Source organism: Peromyscus eremicus, chromosome 4 (genome assembly GCF_949786415.1).
Source record: "Peromyscus eremicus chromosome 4, PerEre_H2_v1, whole genome shotgun sequence".
In the NCBI taxonomy this organism is placed as follows: domain Eukaryota; kingdom Metazoa; phylum Chordata; class Mammalia; order Rodentia; family Cricetidae; genus Peromyscus; species Peromyscus eremicus.
Window position 1 is genome coordinate 75,303,719 of NC_081419.1, and position 17,605 is coordinate 75,321,323.

Here is a 17,605-nt window from a genome sequence, read left to right on the forward strand (position 1 = left end):
TGATTGGGTTTGTTTAATACTAAATAGAGTCCATAAAAGTGCTTACTTGAATAGGCAATATACCAGTGATAGGCCTAAGCACCAGAAAAGATATAGTTACTCTTGGAAGAGACCCTACTATGACTAGGCAATACATGTGGTTTAAGTGCCTATGGTTCTGATCTGATGGTGTGACTGAGTCTTCTCAAAACAACAACATTAAAATTATAAATTCTTCCTACATACTGAAAATACATTTGTATCACTGGAAAACTACCCATTAAAACATTAAGTAAAACAAAAGTAAATCAGGCCATATGGCAGATTACACAATATATTTGTTAAATAACTTTAAATGAGTGAAATAGAAATAAATGTATTAAAAGAATCCAGGTAATTGGTGAAATAGATGATGAAGAACTTGAATTTAAGATTACGTTACTAGATATCATCTATTCTCTATACTATACAATATTACTTGATATATACAAGTAAACATACTTCTGAATTTGTACTTGCCTCAGTTTCCTCATACAAATCACAACATCAGTGCAATTATCACAGATATTTTGTATAGGTGTGTTGGTTTGGATAAGAATGCCCCCCCCCCCAGACTCTCAAATATTTGAGTACTTGGTCCCAATTTGGGAGAATTCTTTGGGAAGAAGTAGGAGGTAGGGTCTGTTGGAGAAGATATGTCACTGAGAGCTGGCTCTAAAGTTTCAAAATACCACTGCCTTTCCCAGTGAACTTGCCATTCAAGAGCTGACCTCTCAACTGTTCCTGCTACCATGTCTTCCTTCCACCATCATGGTGTCTAACCATCTCATTTTAAGCCCAAGTATATGTCTTCTTTTATAAATTGCTCTGGTCATGGTGGTTTAATCACAGCAATAGGAAAGTTACTAATACAGTGAGAACTATGCATAACATATGAAGCAGTTAGGACAATACCTGTCTCACAGTAGCCAATATGTCTTTCTGGCATTATTTCCTCATGAAAACATCAGGAAGATTACCAAAGATGTGTGAAGCATTTTAAGTAAAGGTTGCCACTTATAAGATACCAAGAAATGTTATTCATTATTTCTACCTCCTCTTCTATATCCCCATTAAGGGTTTAAATAGCTTTTGAAAAAATAATTCAGTTTTAATTTTGATAACTCTATTTATCAGAAATTTAACTCCCAGTATTATATATTGTACATTGTATTCATCTTTGAAATCCAGCCTTTTTCTTGTTTGATTTGTCTGGTTAATAATAAATATAGATTTTATTTTTTGTATTTGTTACAATGTCTTGGGAAAGTTGAAGGCAATGCATTTTTTCATATTAGAATCAAAAGGAGTATCATATACACCAATACGTGTAACAGTTTAGGAAATCTGAGAAAATCCCCAAGGAATTAAAATAGAACATTTCTGAAGTAATCTGAAGAACATATATAGGTGTCCCCACAGGCTGGAAAACTGAATAGATATTCTTTAGCTTCAGGCAATGGAACATTCTTCCATATTTTTCTGGTATCTATACCAGAAAGGGAAGGTCCTTATCAATAATGAGTTTCACAAGTTTATTTTGTAGCTTTTATTAGTTAAAAAAAAATGGATTTTATTTTGGTTGGTTCATAAATATATGTTATATACTTTATTTCCATATCATATTATAGAGGACCCTGGTTCAACCTTTCCCATTCCCCTTAGGACCCTCCCTCTTATCTATTAGCCCCTTAATCCATTCCATTATCACATCATTCTTCAACCTCCTCTATTTTTCTTTGTCTCATTTTTCCATACAAAAGAGAGAACAAATAATTGTCTTTCTGAGTCAGGCTTATTTCACTTTACATAATGATCTCCAATTCCACCATTATTATCAAAATCATATAATTTTATTCTTCATTATGAATCCTTACTTTACAGTAGCATACTATAGTAATCAGGAATGTCTAGCAGAACAAAACTAAAATAACAGGTGTGTGAAAACACACATACACACACAGAAATTTATTAAATTGTCTTACTAGATTTACATCCAAAAATGTCTTTCTTAAATTCTGAAGATCATCCTATTAAATTATAATCAGCAGGGAATTTAGGACTCATATCTCCCATTCTCTGTATGAGTTTAGAAGCTTAATGTCAATAAGACAATTAGTAAAAAACAGATGTGTATCACATTGAACAAACTGTATTAATGCCCTTCAATATAGTGCTTAAAAATTCTTATATTTTGTTATGGTGGAGTGGAGTCTAAGCAATAGTCTTGAACACCATCTTCTTAGTTTGTTTCAGTCTACCTGAAGGAGTTTTTCTCTGACACAAGCAATAATGCCTATTTTTTCATGGCAAATGCGCCAGAAAACATTTTGAGCAGAAATCTAGGCCCCAGGAAGTTTGTCAATCATTTAAAAATGTATTTTGTCTATAACTGATTAATATGAACAAAACTGTTAGGAAATCATTTTGTTTTAAAAGTTCCACTAAGACTATATGTAATACTTAGTATAGTTGAAGTCCTCAGTGTATTGGGGTAATGTGTGCATATCCTTCTTAAAGTCTTATTTTTGTGCCTATATGAACTCAATCTCCTTAAATTATGATTATTAATTTTAGTCTATATGTATATAAGTTCTATTTTTAAAAATACTTCAGTACCTTGCAAGATGACTCACTAAGTAAAGGCATCTGCAACCAAGGCTGACCAATTATGTTAATTTCCATAATCACATGGTAGGAGAAAACTGACTCATGCAGGTATTTCTCTAACATTCACATATAGGCTGTGGCCATGTGATCCTACTCTCCCTCCACATGCAAACAAATAAATGTGGCAATAATATTTAAGAACATTCATATAAATGAAGATGAATGTTCTCATATTCTACAATTTCTAATACTATACAAGAGAGGAGGAATAATCTATGAAATCAACATAGTTCAGAATATTTTTAAAGTGCATTTGTCTAGAGGGTGATTTTATAAAGGAACATCCCTGGGCGTTCAGGTATCTTCAAATAAGAAAACAAATTGATCAACAATATCAAACATTGTTTCTTAAATCAGACTGCTTATCACAATAACCTTCCAACATTTTTGTTTGTTTAATGGAGTTTCTATCCAATACAATCATGAGACAGCTATGAAAATCCCTCTCTTTTTCTCTCATCTTGATTTAAAGAATGGTGGTTTATTACTATAAGATATTATCTATATAAGTGAAGAAACATATAATAGTCAAAAATGCTAAGAATGTTGAGCAGTGGACAAGGAAAGTGAAAAAAAAAACAGAAAAAATATTGCTAAATACTAGTTTGACTTCACATTATAAATTCTGAGTCATTTTCAAGTAACATGTCCTTTAAAAGTACTCCAAAGTCATTTTAATATCCTTTGTTAATAATCTATTAAGCCTCTGTCAACTCATTCTTTTGGTCACCAATACTGTAGGTCACATAGACATTGACCTCATTATGAAGATGGAACCTGATATGCAGGGATCTTGGACAGTTGGCATTTCTAAGGAGTAATCTTTAATGTGAGTTCATGTGCTGAAAAAAAATTTAATTGTGCTATACCTAAGAAACTCTGATGAATAATTTTTCCAAACACTAAAATTCCAATGAAAACTTAAGATCCTCAACTTCATTCTGCTTTTAAATATAATTTATAATATACGTTAGGTTGCACTAAAATTAATTGTTCTTCACAGTAACTTTCATCTCTTGTTCTCTCTGCTCACAATCACACCCCTGCACCATTTGCACAGGAGACAAATGTCACTGGCTTTATTTCTGTTTTAAAAGTAGCTAACTTTTTAGTATTCCAGGGTATAGATAATTCTAACTGAATTTTATTCCCCTAAGTCTCCCTTGACCAATTTCACTAAAATTTATTTATATTTTTATTGCTATTTAATTCTTTTTTCTTTTATGTTTGAAAATGACAAGGACTAAGACCATTGTCTTTTATTTACCTATAGCACTTATTAAGACGGAAGAAAATGTGAAAGTTACATTACCTTCTTTTTTTTTTTTTTTTTTTTTTTTTTCGAGACAGGGTTTCTCCGTGTAGCTTTGCGCCTTTCCTGGAACTTACTTGGTAGCCCAGGCTGGCCTCGAACTCATAGAGATCCGCCTGGCTCTGCCTCCCGAGTGCTGGGATTAAAGGTGTGCGCCACCACCGCCCGGCGTTACATTACCTTCTAACCCTGGGTTTTGTAACAGAAAACTCCGTTAACAAAATTGTTCCAGAGAATGGCCAATTGGCTCTTGGAAAGAACAGTCATTCAGGACAGAATTGTCAATACTTAGATTTAGCCCTGAGGAACAGATCTTAAAAATTATTTCTGACAGATAACATGTAAAATATTGATTTATAAATGAACAGAAAAAAATACAATGAAAGGGTAAGGAAGAGTATTCTCTATGACATTTATATAATTGAGATGCAGTAGAAAGTCAATCTCCATTGGGGTTAGAAAACAATGTCCTCTAAATTAACATGAGCAAAGCTCAAATGAGCTCACGGAGACTGAGGCAGCATGCACAGAGCCCACACAGGTTTGTGCTAGGTCCTCTGTGAATGTGTTATGGCTTCCAGTTTAGTGTTATTATGGGATTACTGAGTGTGCAAACAAGTGGATCTCTGTTTGTTGTGTCTTCTCTTGGGCACTTTCAATTTTTTTGGTTTGTCCTGTCTAATTTCGAAGTGACAGTTTTTGTATTATTTCACTATATTTTATTATGTTATATTACAAAAGGAAGGAAGAAAAGCTGGGGGTGGGAGGAGGAAGGGAGGGAGGAAGAAAGGAAAAAAGAAAACCTAGCTACTACTAGTGTAAACATTGACTGAACTGTCATTTATACCTGCTGAGAGAGGGAAAATCAGTTTTCTCCAAAGAGTGATACTAGATATATCAACCACTCCAGGGCAGACCTAATGTTCGGGAGTAGTTGACGAACATATAATGGACTCCATAGTTTGTTTTTTTTTTTTTTTTTGATGTTGTTGTTGTTTTTGTTTGTTTGTTTGTTTTGTGGTGTGTTCTTTTATTTAATTATAATTTGATGGGTGTTCTTTGTTTTGTGCTTTGTTTTTGTTTTTTGGATGTTGTTTTGTTTCTTTCTATTTTGGGAGACGTAAGATTGAGCAGCTGGTCACATTGCATCCATAGTCATGAAACAGAGAGATGAATTCTGGTCCTTAGGCAACTGCCTTCTTTTCAGTTCAGAATTTCAGCTCATAGAATGATATTTCCTTAATTCCATTAACTTAACCTACACAACCCCTCAATGACATGCTCCGAGGCTAACTAAATCTAGAGAGTGACCCTTAAACAGGTCCTGAGGATTGTTTCCAAATGATTTTAGTTCTTTGAGAGACTTAAAGAAAGGGAAACAGTCAAAGTTTGATTCCATCTCTTGTTTGTCTCATATACTCCCACCTTGGAATTTGAAACATACTTTCCAGAAGGAAGTGTGGTGCAGGTGGGTATGGAAAAGAGAAGTGAGGGCTCAGACATTATCAGCATTCATTGAAATACAAAAATAGTCATAACTGTGAAATGATGCATTAAGAAAAATTGTGATGATAGTTAGAATGAATACTACAAAGATTTTAAAAACTGGTTCAAGGTGAACCCAGATATTTTAGTTTTCCTCTATTAGACATATAAGTCCATTCTCTCTGTTTTACAGATTAAATGAAAACAGTTCTGTGGTGATATATTGTATACCTTAATAAACTTGCCTGAGGATCAGAGAAGCAGAACAACCAGCCACTAGTTCTTACCTCTACGAAATGCTCAGTCTAAACATGGTGAGTTCCTGTCTCTTCATGCCTTATATACCTTTCTCTGCCCATCCACCTCTTCCTGGGTTTAAAGGCATGTGTGCTTCCCAAGCGAAGGCATGAGATCTTAAGTGCTGGTATTAAAGGTGTGTGCCACCACTACCTGACCTCTATGTCTAATCTAGTGGCTGTCTCTGTCTTCTGATCCTCAGGCAAGTTTATTAGTGTAAACAATATATCACCACACAGTTCTCTTAGTAAACTTGTTTCCATCATACATTTGTAAAAAAGCATGTAGAGGTAGAATAAGAATCCTAAACCAAACATTCTCAGTTCTAGAGTAATTTATACCTATTATACTTGCATTGTAATGACAAATGTCATTACTTATGGAAATCTATTTTTAAAAGATAATGCTATGAGTGAAAGGTATAAAATATCATTCCCAACTCTAGTAATTAACTAGAAGTAAACATATATTCAAAATCATTTGTTCTTTATTACTTTAAAATCATATTGCTTTTAAAGTCAATTGCATAATTAATGCAGTATTTATGTATCAGACATTTAAAAAAATCCTCTACTCAAAAGTATTTTGCTAGTAATCATCCTACTAATGAAATATACTCACTATTAAATAATTCTTTATATTTCTCAAAAGTCCTTGAGTCCAAATATAGTTGTAAATTGAGGTCCTCAAGGTTTTAGAAAGATAAGTTGTAAGACACTGTAATTGATGAACTATCGTGTAAACTGGGATATTGCCCATTGTCTAATATTTCATCAGCAATCTACAGAGAGGCTTGAAGCTATTAAATGAACAGTGAATATTAAATCAATTAATGTTAGTTCAAATCTATAATTTTCACCAAAAATGTTCATAACTAGGTAAAATATATACAGTTCTGTTTATTTCAGAATTGCCAGGAAATGATTATAGACTTAACGCATATACTTCATTTTCATTTAATCATCTTTCCTAGGGTACGTGTTTTGTAGTTACATGATATCAACATCACTCATTTTAATAGTTGCATATTATTCCATTTTATGGATGTACCTTAGTTTATTGCTGGTGATAAAAGTTAATTGTGGCTATTTTTCAAACTAATTTCACCTCTTTCATCTTTCATATGCCTTTTATCACCTATCTAAATCTGTATGTCTCATCACTCAAATTACTTTTATTATATCATTTCTTGGAGATGTGCCTAACATAATAATTCAAAAATTGTTAGTCTTCCTGAAATGTGTTATGTGATTTCCCATCTTTGTGGTCAAAAGTGTTACGTTCTTCTGAAGGAGACTGTACTATATGAAAGTTTGAAGATAGGTTATCTTGGATTCTAGAAAAAAAATCTCTGAAATAGACATATGTCTTTGGACAACTCCTCAAACTATCTGGGAGTTAATCATTGCTTCATCAAATTTCAGTATATGAAACAAATAGTTTATAACAGATTCTGGCTATACTACACAATGCACAGTTTTTGCAACATCTTTTAATAACATAGAATACACAATAAATAACATGTTACATTAATGTGTGTTTTGGGTATGTGATGTGGTATGGTGTGCATGGATGTGCATATGACTGTAAATAGGGTCACTAACATGCGTGTAGCTGTGCATGTGTGTGTTTGCATATGTGATCATGTTGTGTCCCAACATAATATAAGAAATGGAGATATCCTGCATCAAACACTTTTACTAAAAACTTGAGAAGCTATGCTGACACTTATTGCTAAAATATAGTCAACTATCATGTAAGGGACTTTAGTATAGGAGGTTACATAGACTCTTGTGTAGTCAAAGGGCTTTTAACTTTTTCAGGAGTGTTTAATCTTTGGAGGATGGGTTTGATTAAGTTAGGGAGACTAAAGGTCCATGGTTGTTCTTCAAGGTCATTTGTTCTATGAACATTTTCTGTCTGGTCTATATCTCATCCTGAGATTGTTGTTTAACTGTGTTGTATAGAATGTTCCAGCTTTAGCTACCTTCTCTAGACTCCAACACATAGAAAGGAAAAGGAATGTAGCTTCTTAAGAGGATTCAGAATTCAGATTTGAAAGTGTTGGTGGCAAACCACACTTCACAAGGTAGAGCCACAAGGAAATGCAGTCTGTCTCAAGCAACTAAGTTTATTAGTGTTTATTGATGGATGATGTCACTCTGTATACTGTGAATGTGTTGCTCTGATTGGCTGATAAATAAAATGCTTATTAGCCAGTAGCCAAGCAGCATTGTGGATTCCTGCCACAGTACACAGAGGCAACTCCAAGCCACACAGTATGCTGCATGGTGGATCTAGCTTTTGCTAGTTAAAGAGAGAGAGAGAGAGAGACAGAGACAGAGACAGAGAGAGAGAGAGAGACAGAGAGAGAGAGAGAGAGAGAGAGAGAGAGAGAGAGGTTTTGGGGCTACATGCTGCTGGATGGAGACATGGACCCACTGCCTCCCAGAGTCCGGTGGTGAGCATGGTTCCCCAAAAGCTGGCAGTTAAACAAAATTCCACCATGTTGGAAAGCTGAGATGGGTGGAGCCACCAGCCAAAGCTGCTATTTTAATCCTAGTAATGTTGCAGTTTAAAGCAATAGATTCACAAACAAACAAACAAACAGAATCAGATAAAATAAACCTCTAAATGGTTTACAATGTGTGTAAACATATATGTAGGCTTGGAAGAGAGAAGAAAAGAAATATAGACAGTTATATATAGAAATAGAACCTTTTAAGAAATAAAGTTTTCAAAGAGAAAATAAAGGTAATATAAAAAAATAAGCCACATAAAGATGGCTATTACATGGAGAATCTGGATTGTGTTGTTTGGGATTTTTAACTGTACAGAGACATTTGATTTTAAAAGCTGCTGAGTTAAATCAATATGAATATTTTAAAGATATCTTGATTTCAAAATTATGTCTAAGGATACAATGCTTTGGAAAGGAGGCTAATGGGGGGATGTATTTATGTAAGCTGTGAATATGTGTTGCTCTGATTGGTTGATAAATAAAGCTGTTTGGCCTATGGCAAGGCAGCTTAAGGGCAGGCAGGAAATTCAAAGAGAGAGACAGGAAGAAGGCTGAGGGAGACACTAGCCCATCATCCAGGGAGCAGCATGTAATGGCACACAGGTAAAGCCATGGAAAATATGGCAACAAAAATGGGCTGAGTTTAAGTATAAGAGCTAGTCAGTTGGAAGCCTGAGTTAATGGTCAAACAGTTTTAATTAATATAAGCCTCTGTGTGTTATTTGGGGGACGTGGGTGGGAGAGAATAGTCCCAAATGCCGGCAGGCCAGGACACAGAAAAACTTTCAGCTACAGGAGGCTCTATTTTTGTTTTGCTTCCAGGCTAATATGGTTTGACCAGTCAATCCCCGCTGAAAGGTCTCCGATGACACCATGGCCCAGATGATCTAAAATCTAGAACAGTGTCAAGGCAACTGGCTCAGACAATGCAGCCTCACAGACTATTCCAGTCAAGACTTGACCATAATTCTTAATTTTCTCAGCATCCCCATAAGAATACAGCACCCTTTATCATCAGGAAGTAGCCTAGAAAACTATGCCCACATTCCCAAAAAATGGATTATAGATGTTTGTCTTTGTTTACATTGTTGGTTACAAATTATTATGGGTCATAGTCAATACCTTTCTAAAAGAAAAAAGGGGGATATGATATACAAATATAAGATATAGATATGATAAGATGAAAGGGTGGATAGTTGAATCTACTTTTAAAGAGCAACTTACTGAAAATGTTTTACATTGGTATAGATTTTAGTTTATTGATACAAATTTAAAGTTAATTTTGTTATACTATATGTATATTTCTACTCTTGTTTAAGGTATTGTGCTTGTGCAGCTCATTTAAATTGTAAGGGAAACCCTGTCTTGAAAAACCAAAAAAAAAAAAATGTAAGGGGTAATTAAGAAATAATTAGTCTTCTATGATCGTCAAACTTATAGTCATGTTAAGTTTTCTAGGTATACATAGATTTATTTCAATTAGGTAAGTAATCTTCAAACACTTCAAAGACCTACAGAATAAGGCATTTAAAATGTTTTAAGAACTTTGACTTTCTAGACATTAAGACATGTCTGCTTCTGGCAACACCAATCTACTTCAGAGAAGAAAATGGGCATTGAAGAAATGCATTATAGAGTTTGCTTTCTTTGTGGCAAAAGTTAGCCACTGGGCAAAAAAAAAAAAAAAAAAAAAAAAAAAAAAAAAAAAAAAAAAAAAAAAAAATGTGCCCTTGCATCGACGGCTTAATATAATGTTTAAGCTTGACATGCAGGACCCATAGGAAGGTGACCACTGAAATTTGCAAGATGAGGTGGTCCTTCAGTTTCCTGCTTCACAGAAGAAACTGCCAGACATTCTAGAGGACACAGGAAGAAGCGACTGAGAGACTCTAGACCTGTGGGCTAAAGATTGATGCCCCAATGTTATAGAGGAACTTTGGATGACTGTACAGGCAGACAGCTGTCTCTGTCATTCTAGATTTTTGAAAGTTGCTTGCAATACTCTTCCTGTTTACTTAGGTAATATTGTATCCTTCTGAGGTCTTTGATGTAGTTGATATAGATAGATATAGATCGATATAATTATGGTTTTCCTTGGTTATGATAAGAGATAAGGTAGATATGAAACTTTAGACTCACAAATATAGGATAAATGATAGAATATTTTCTTTAATTTTGCCAAATGCAAGTAGACTAGATATTACAACTGTAATTCTTGCTTGATAACTTTTTGTTATGTATAATTTTACTATGTTGAAGTTAAAATCTTCTTTTTAAATAGAAAGAAAAGGGGAAATGGTGGGTGATGTCATTCTGTATGATGTGTATGTGTTGCTCTGATTGGTTAATACATAAAATGCTGATTGTCCAGTAGCCAGGCAGGAAGTATAATAAGGATAAGCAGACAAGGAAAATTCTGGAAAGAGGAAGACTGAGTCAGAAGTCACCAGCCAGACACAGAGGAAGCAAGATGTGAAGGCAGAACTTAGAAAAGGTACCAAGCCACATGGCTAAACATAAATAGAAATTATGGATTAATTTAAGTGTAAGAGCTAGTCAGTAATAAGCTTGAAGTAATGGCCATACAGTTTGTAAATAATATAAGCCTGTATGTGTTTACTTGGGTGTGAGCAGCTGTGAGAACAGCAGGTAAGAGCTTTGTCCTGACCGGGGGCCAGGCAGGACACAGGAAAACTTCAGCTACAGTTTACGGGTGCTATTGTTAAGAAAAGTTCGGGGAATACATAACATGCCACAAACAGAGGAACTTGTCTTGTTGGGACAGTTACAGTATGTAGCTCTTTAGGGAAAATAGTACCTTGTTTCTTTGCTATTGTTTGTGTGGGGGGTTTGTTGTTTTTGCTTTTGCTTTGACAATGATTAGCAACATTGCCCAGGCTAGCCTGGAATTCCTGGGTTCCATTGATCCTCATTACTCATCCTCTTGAGAGGCTGATATTATAGGCACACAGCACAATATCCAGCTCTGACTGTACTTGCTTTTTTAAAGAATGGGGCTAGCCACAGGTCGGTTACAGTTGTCTAGTAATTTACCAGATCTGAGCACCTCTGTGGATTGAATTAAATAAACTTATGGAATCTTTTACCCTAAAATTCTAGAACTTGGGCAAATGAGAAACATAAAAAAAATGCATATAAATTATCTGTTCCTGTTATTGTTCTTGAATTGTGACTTAACTTAAACAAATGATAAGAAACTACAGTTCCCAAAAAAGATGAACGATTTTTCTTCTTGGTTGAAAAGACATTATATTTAATGTATTCCAAGTAGAAGAAAAAGCTTTTTGATTTTCTCCAAGCAATTTATAATGAATATACAATTTCAGAAGTTGAAATTTGTTAGAGACTTGAAAAGAATTAATGCCAAGAAAAGGATTCTCTTAATTTAGCTTCTCAAAATATAATATTTCTTACATCTCAAATGTGCACATCCAGATAAACTCAAGTGATTATACAAGCAAACAAGAATAAAAGCAAAGTATTGTGTGCCAAATCCAGAGATTTATTTTACTTTTTTATTTTTGCTAGGAAGTAGATGTCTGAAATAATTGTGGCAATATGCAGCTTAAATATTAAAATACTTGGGATTATTGCTAAAGACCTAACTAATTGTTAGATCAGAAACCTGAAACAAACCCTATTGTACTGTATGGTTTAAAGTATTTAAATGTTTTTTGTTTGCATTAGGTATAATATACAGTTATATGTGTGTAGGTCTCTCAATTTTTTATCATTTAGATACTAGGTATCTAGAAAATCCAGGCTACTAAAGTTACCAAACTGGTAACATTAAAGTTACCTCAGTAAGTTAAAGAACACAATTCATAGATGACAGACGGTGAAATTTACAGAGAAGTTTTAGCATATATTGCAGGTGGGACCTTAGGAGGGATAGGAAATTGGAAAAAGAGAGAGAAAATAAAGAGACTTGTATTGTAGGAGAGAACCCAGGAAATAGGCGACCAATGACCAATTATTCTAGGGATTTCAAAAAATGACTAATAGCATATTAGATATGAGGAGAAAGATGGTGGGTTAAGTTGTCCCAGAGGTGATCACTTAGGATATAACAAAGAAACAGGAACCAGGGCTACTTCTGGCATTTCTTGCTTCCAGCAAGAGAACTCTGGGAGCCATTCTTCAGTATCCTTGCTGCATTTCATAGCTTCCCATCACCTGTTCTCATCACTTTAATACCTCTGTGCAATGTGTAATTCAAAGCTCTGCTTAGCAGTTTCCTTTCTTTAAAAATGTATTGTTTCTTTGTGCTTGGAAAATTCAAACTTCTCTCAATTCATTGCAAAATAAATGATTAATTCTTATGGATTAACGTACCATATGATTGAATAATAAAAAGGTGGCACATATACACAATGGAAATTAATTCAACTATAAAGAAAAATAAAATTTGCAAGTACATGAATAGGACTAGAAATAATGATAAAGATTGAGGGAACCCAAGTTCAGGAAAAGGAACACATAAGCCTAGAAGACAAACATTCAATGTTCTGCCTCATCTATTGAGCTTAGCTTCCATTCTTTAGTTTTATATACTTTACTGGAGTGTCTGTGGGAGCTAAGATATTACATAGGGGCCAAGGAAGGAGTATGATAGAGCACAAGTAAAATGGATATGAATAAGGCAAATGCTGGGAACAGGAAATGACAAATAGGGAGGGAATGGGAACAATGAGAGAGACAATGGAGTGTTGGGCCTATTAACCAAAAGGAAGGGTATATAAACAAAGCCATGGTGAAATCTTATGTCTTAGTAACTCAGTTAAAAATAGAACTATTACAAAAAAGGTTTAGAAGGAACATACCCTGTATGGCTCGATAATGTGGGTCCTAAAAGCTGTTTTACTAAATGAAAATTCCAATTCCAGTTGTAGGATGCTTCAGCATGAGTCTTTGGCCAGGGAGGCATCAGAGCCACCATCCCAAGATATAGTCTCTGACCATTCCTCTTTGCTGTCCACTGAAACTGGATAAGATTCTATTGCTAATGATACCACATGCATTTTGTGGAAGACTTAAAGGAACCAAACTGGAATGGAGATAGAAACTTCTGTAGATGTAGTTCTGAACGGTTTTATTAAGTAAGTAACATAGAGCCAAATGCAGAGTTAAAAGCCCAAGAGGTCATAGCAGCAGCCAAGAACTAAGACCAAAACCGCCTTCTTACCCCTCACTGTCACTGTCGTCCTTCCCCTCAGAAAGAGACCTACTTCCTGTGTGTCTGTCTTTTTATTGACTTTCTGTTCTGCCTTCTCATTGGTTGTAAACCCAACCACATGACCTTCTCATCACTGCCTGTTTATACAGACCTCCAGGTGTCTATGGTTGGTATTGAGATTAAAGGTGTGTGTCTCCATGCTGGTGGTGTCCTTGAACATACAGAAATCTGCCTGTCATGTGATTGGGATTAAGGGCATGTCCTACCACTGCCAGACTTCTGCTAAATGGCTTGTTATTACTTCTGACCCTCAGGCAACTTTATTTATTAACATACAAATAAAATCACATTTCAGCACAAATAAAATATCACCATAAACTTCCTCTCTGCTTGCAAGCTTTCACATTGCTGGAATGTGCTATGAAGCTTGCTGTGAGATGAAAAGGCAACAATAATTTTATCCAGTTGTGAATTCTATGAACTATAATACTGTTGTAGCTTGAATGTAATTGACCCCCATAAGCTCATTATTAGAAGGTATTGCTTGTAGGTATGGCCTTGTTGGAGGAAGTATGTCATCAAGGAAGTATGGAAGAAGTATGTCACTTGGGCTTTGAGGTCTCATATACACTTAACCACACCCAGTGATTCAGACTACTTCTGTTGCCTGCAGATACAGCTCTTTCTCCACTTCAGTTCCTTCTCCAGCACCATGTCTGCCATGATGATAATGGACTAAACCTCTGAAAATGTAAGCTACACCAATTAAATATTTTCCTTTATTAGAGCTACTGTGGTTATGGTGTCCTTTCACAACAATAGAAACCCTAACTAAAACAAATGCCAAACTACTAGACAAGATGTGCTCACTTAGGCAATAGTGATTTGGCTATTATGGAGGTCACCAATCACTCTCCAAGTGGATTTGAGGCATGCTTCACAGAAGTGACAAGTCTGATACTGTAAACCAGGTCAAAAAGACATGGCTGTAGAAGCCATAAGCCATTGGCAAGAACTAACTACTATTATTTAGCTAAGCTGACAGACACAACATTAAACTACCTTCTAAATATTTGTGTGTATCTTTATAAAAAAAACAAAAAACAAAAAAAACCCTACTCACAGCCTAAATCAGAGAGCCCCTCTTTAAAGTCAAAGGCAATGAATTCAGATACTTATAAGCTGTTCAACATGATGAAAATTAGTGACTATGAATGTTCAGCTTTGTGGCTTGGTGAACACTATGAACAAGGAGCAGAAGAATTAAGACCATAGAGTATGGAGTCGTCTTCTGGGGGTGACAAAGCCATCATAGTCTTGTACTCAGAGTTGTAATGCATCTGCATAATGGTGGCCCTGTTGAGAGTCATCATAACTGTGTGAGAAGATCATAGGTTATAATTCCGCACTGATGAACCACACTATTGATTCATTAATTTAATTATGTGGTTTATGTTGATCTTGCCAATTTTACAATTGCATTAATAATGGGCATTAAGTACATTCTACTACCACTTCTTATTTTTAAAAAATATTTTATAAAAGATAATTAGTATTATAGAAGAAATAAATTTTAAAAAAATCATATAAGATCTTTTGCCATGAATTTAATACATCTCCTAGAGTTATTTCTAGCTTATAGTATACATAAAGCATATGTTCATAAAAATTCAGAGTAGTTTTGTAAATAATAGCCAAGAAATGGAAATAACCTAAATGCCCTGTAACTGAGGAATAAGGTAGTACATCTATAGAAGTAATTTCAATATCAAGATCAGAATGCAACAAAAATAAAATCTTCAGGAAGGTGTACTATAAAGTCTGAATTCTTCAATCTATCATTGTCTGTTTGTTGGAAATTAACTGAGATATAAAAGCCAAGCAATTCTATGCAATGCCAGATCTGTAGCATCTCTGACTTCAGAAAAACAAGAAAGCAAGCAACAAAGTTCACATTCTGTAAATTTTAAAATAAAAAAATCAAATAAATATGGCATTCATTATCTAGATATACAACTCCTAGCTTTTTGTACAAGGAAAATAAATGTATGTATTCATTTAAATCCTAGCACAAAATTTTTTCTGGCATCCTTTTGTGTAAAAATCATGAACTTAAATAACACAACACTCTGAAGGAAAATATATAAACAATTTTGGTGTCACCAAATTTAGTGTACATAATATTAGTTACAAGAACATATGAACTACTGGTAAATGGAAATGTATGTATGAATCCCAAGCAATAAAATTTATGCTGAGGGGAAGAAGCCAGAGAATAAGATCCATTTCACGAATCTATCTATATTAAATTCTAAAGCAATAGCAACAACAACAACTACAGCAAACATTCTGATCAATAGTAACAAAAACATTTCCCTAAGGACACAAGGCAAGTGCAACTTCTTCTAGGTCTTATGTTTAGGAAAACACAAAGAAGAATTTATAAAATGACAAAACGAAGTCTTAGCCAATGCTATATATGTTCGTTATCTTATTTGAGTATTGTTTAAAAATGATTTTAATGAAATTATATGTGTGTATTTGCTGCATATGATATCTAACCCATTTGTAAACTACATGCACATACAGTCTATTGTGTCATTATCCCTTATGCTTTTTTAAATGAATTGAAAAAATGTTTACTTCATTGTCACTTTGAAGGAATCCATTCACATAAATGTTGTATGTATAAATTGCATTGAAAGCTTTGTTATACATCTTGAGATGACAATGAACGTAAGTTCAACTATGAGAAATGAGCTGTTAGATGTACAGTCTTCCTTGTGAATAGAGAAGGGGTCACATCTCTATGTCACTTTTTAAAGTGGATTTGCAGCCAAGCTCCTAGATTGAAGCTGTTTTCAGAATTTATATAATTTGACAAATGGATGCAGACTTTGATAAGTTTATACAAGATCTTCCCAAGGAAGATTATCGTGGTGTGAAAAGTATAGATGTGTTGACATTTTATCAGCTATCAGCCATGTATAGAATCCATTAGCATTTTAGAAAGGTCTTTACAGGAGTCTAATGAGCATCCAGTATAATTTTATCTTCAAAAAATGCTATTTGCATTTTCTGAGTCTTTACAGATGTGAATCTTAGCAATAATTTACACTTCATTTTGTTTGTATATTTTTCTAAGACAGGATTTCTCTGTGTGTACTTCTGGATGTCCTCAAACTCTCTGTAGACCAAACTGACCTCTAACTCAGAAACCCACCTGCCTCTCCCTTCCTTCTAGTGCTTGGATTAAAGATATGTGCCACAATAACTTTCATAACTTACACTTTCATAAGGCTTCACTAAATCATCTTTTATTCCAAATTATACTATCAATAAATATGTGAACTTTCAAGGGTACTTTTTGTTTATGCTGAATTCAGGTATTATTAGCTAAGCAAAGGTGAGTGTGTGTGCATGCATACATTTGCATGCATGTGTGTTCAATATAATCTGTAATTCTGACTTATTTTCAATAAATTTACGACAAGAGACATATTCAGGAAAAGTCACTTGGAATTTGATTTTGACATGTTATGAAGATTATTAACCATTAATCCAACATTCATAAAACACTCAGTTAACTGCCAGGCATACTGAAAACTCCATGTAAATGGCTATTAAAGAAAGGAAGTCAACAAACACTCAGGAAAATATATAATTTGAATCTACTGTTATAATTATTCATGCTGCTTTTAATTTGTATAATTGAGTTGTTTAAATTCAAGGTTTGCCACCAAAAAAGATAGACCAGAAAATAAAATTTCACTCATTCTTTCTTTGTTTTCTTTTTTTTTTTTTGACTTTTCAGGGTTTTTAGTAATAATAATAATAATAATAATAATAATAATAATAATAATAAAATGCTGAGGTCTGGTTCATTTCAGCTCCTTTGCTATCAAACCAGGGGGCAGGGAGTGCTTAAGCCTCTCTGCCTTCTCCTTGTCTGTGATGACCAGCCTGGAAAGGTACCAGCTTCAGCGAACTTTTACCTTCACATACCCTTGTCCTTCTTCATCATGACAGGCTTGGCATCCTTCTGCTGGGCTGTGAGCAGAAAGTCCTCAGTTTCTTCTATTCTCAGAGGCCTGGCGACTTCACA

General features: G+C 34.4%; 1 pseudogene; it reads right to left on the reverse strand.

Annotated features, from left to right (window-relative positions):
• Positions 1–17,381: 17,381 nt before the first annotated feature.
• Positions 17,382–17,605, reverse strand: LOC131907820 (large ribosomal subunit protein eL38-like; annotated as a pseudogene).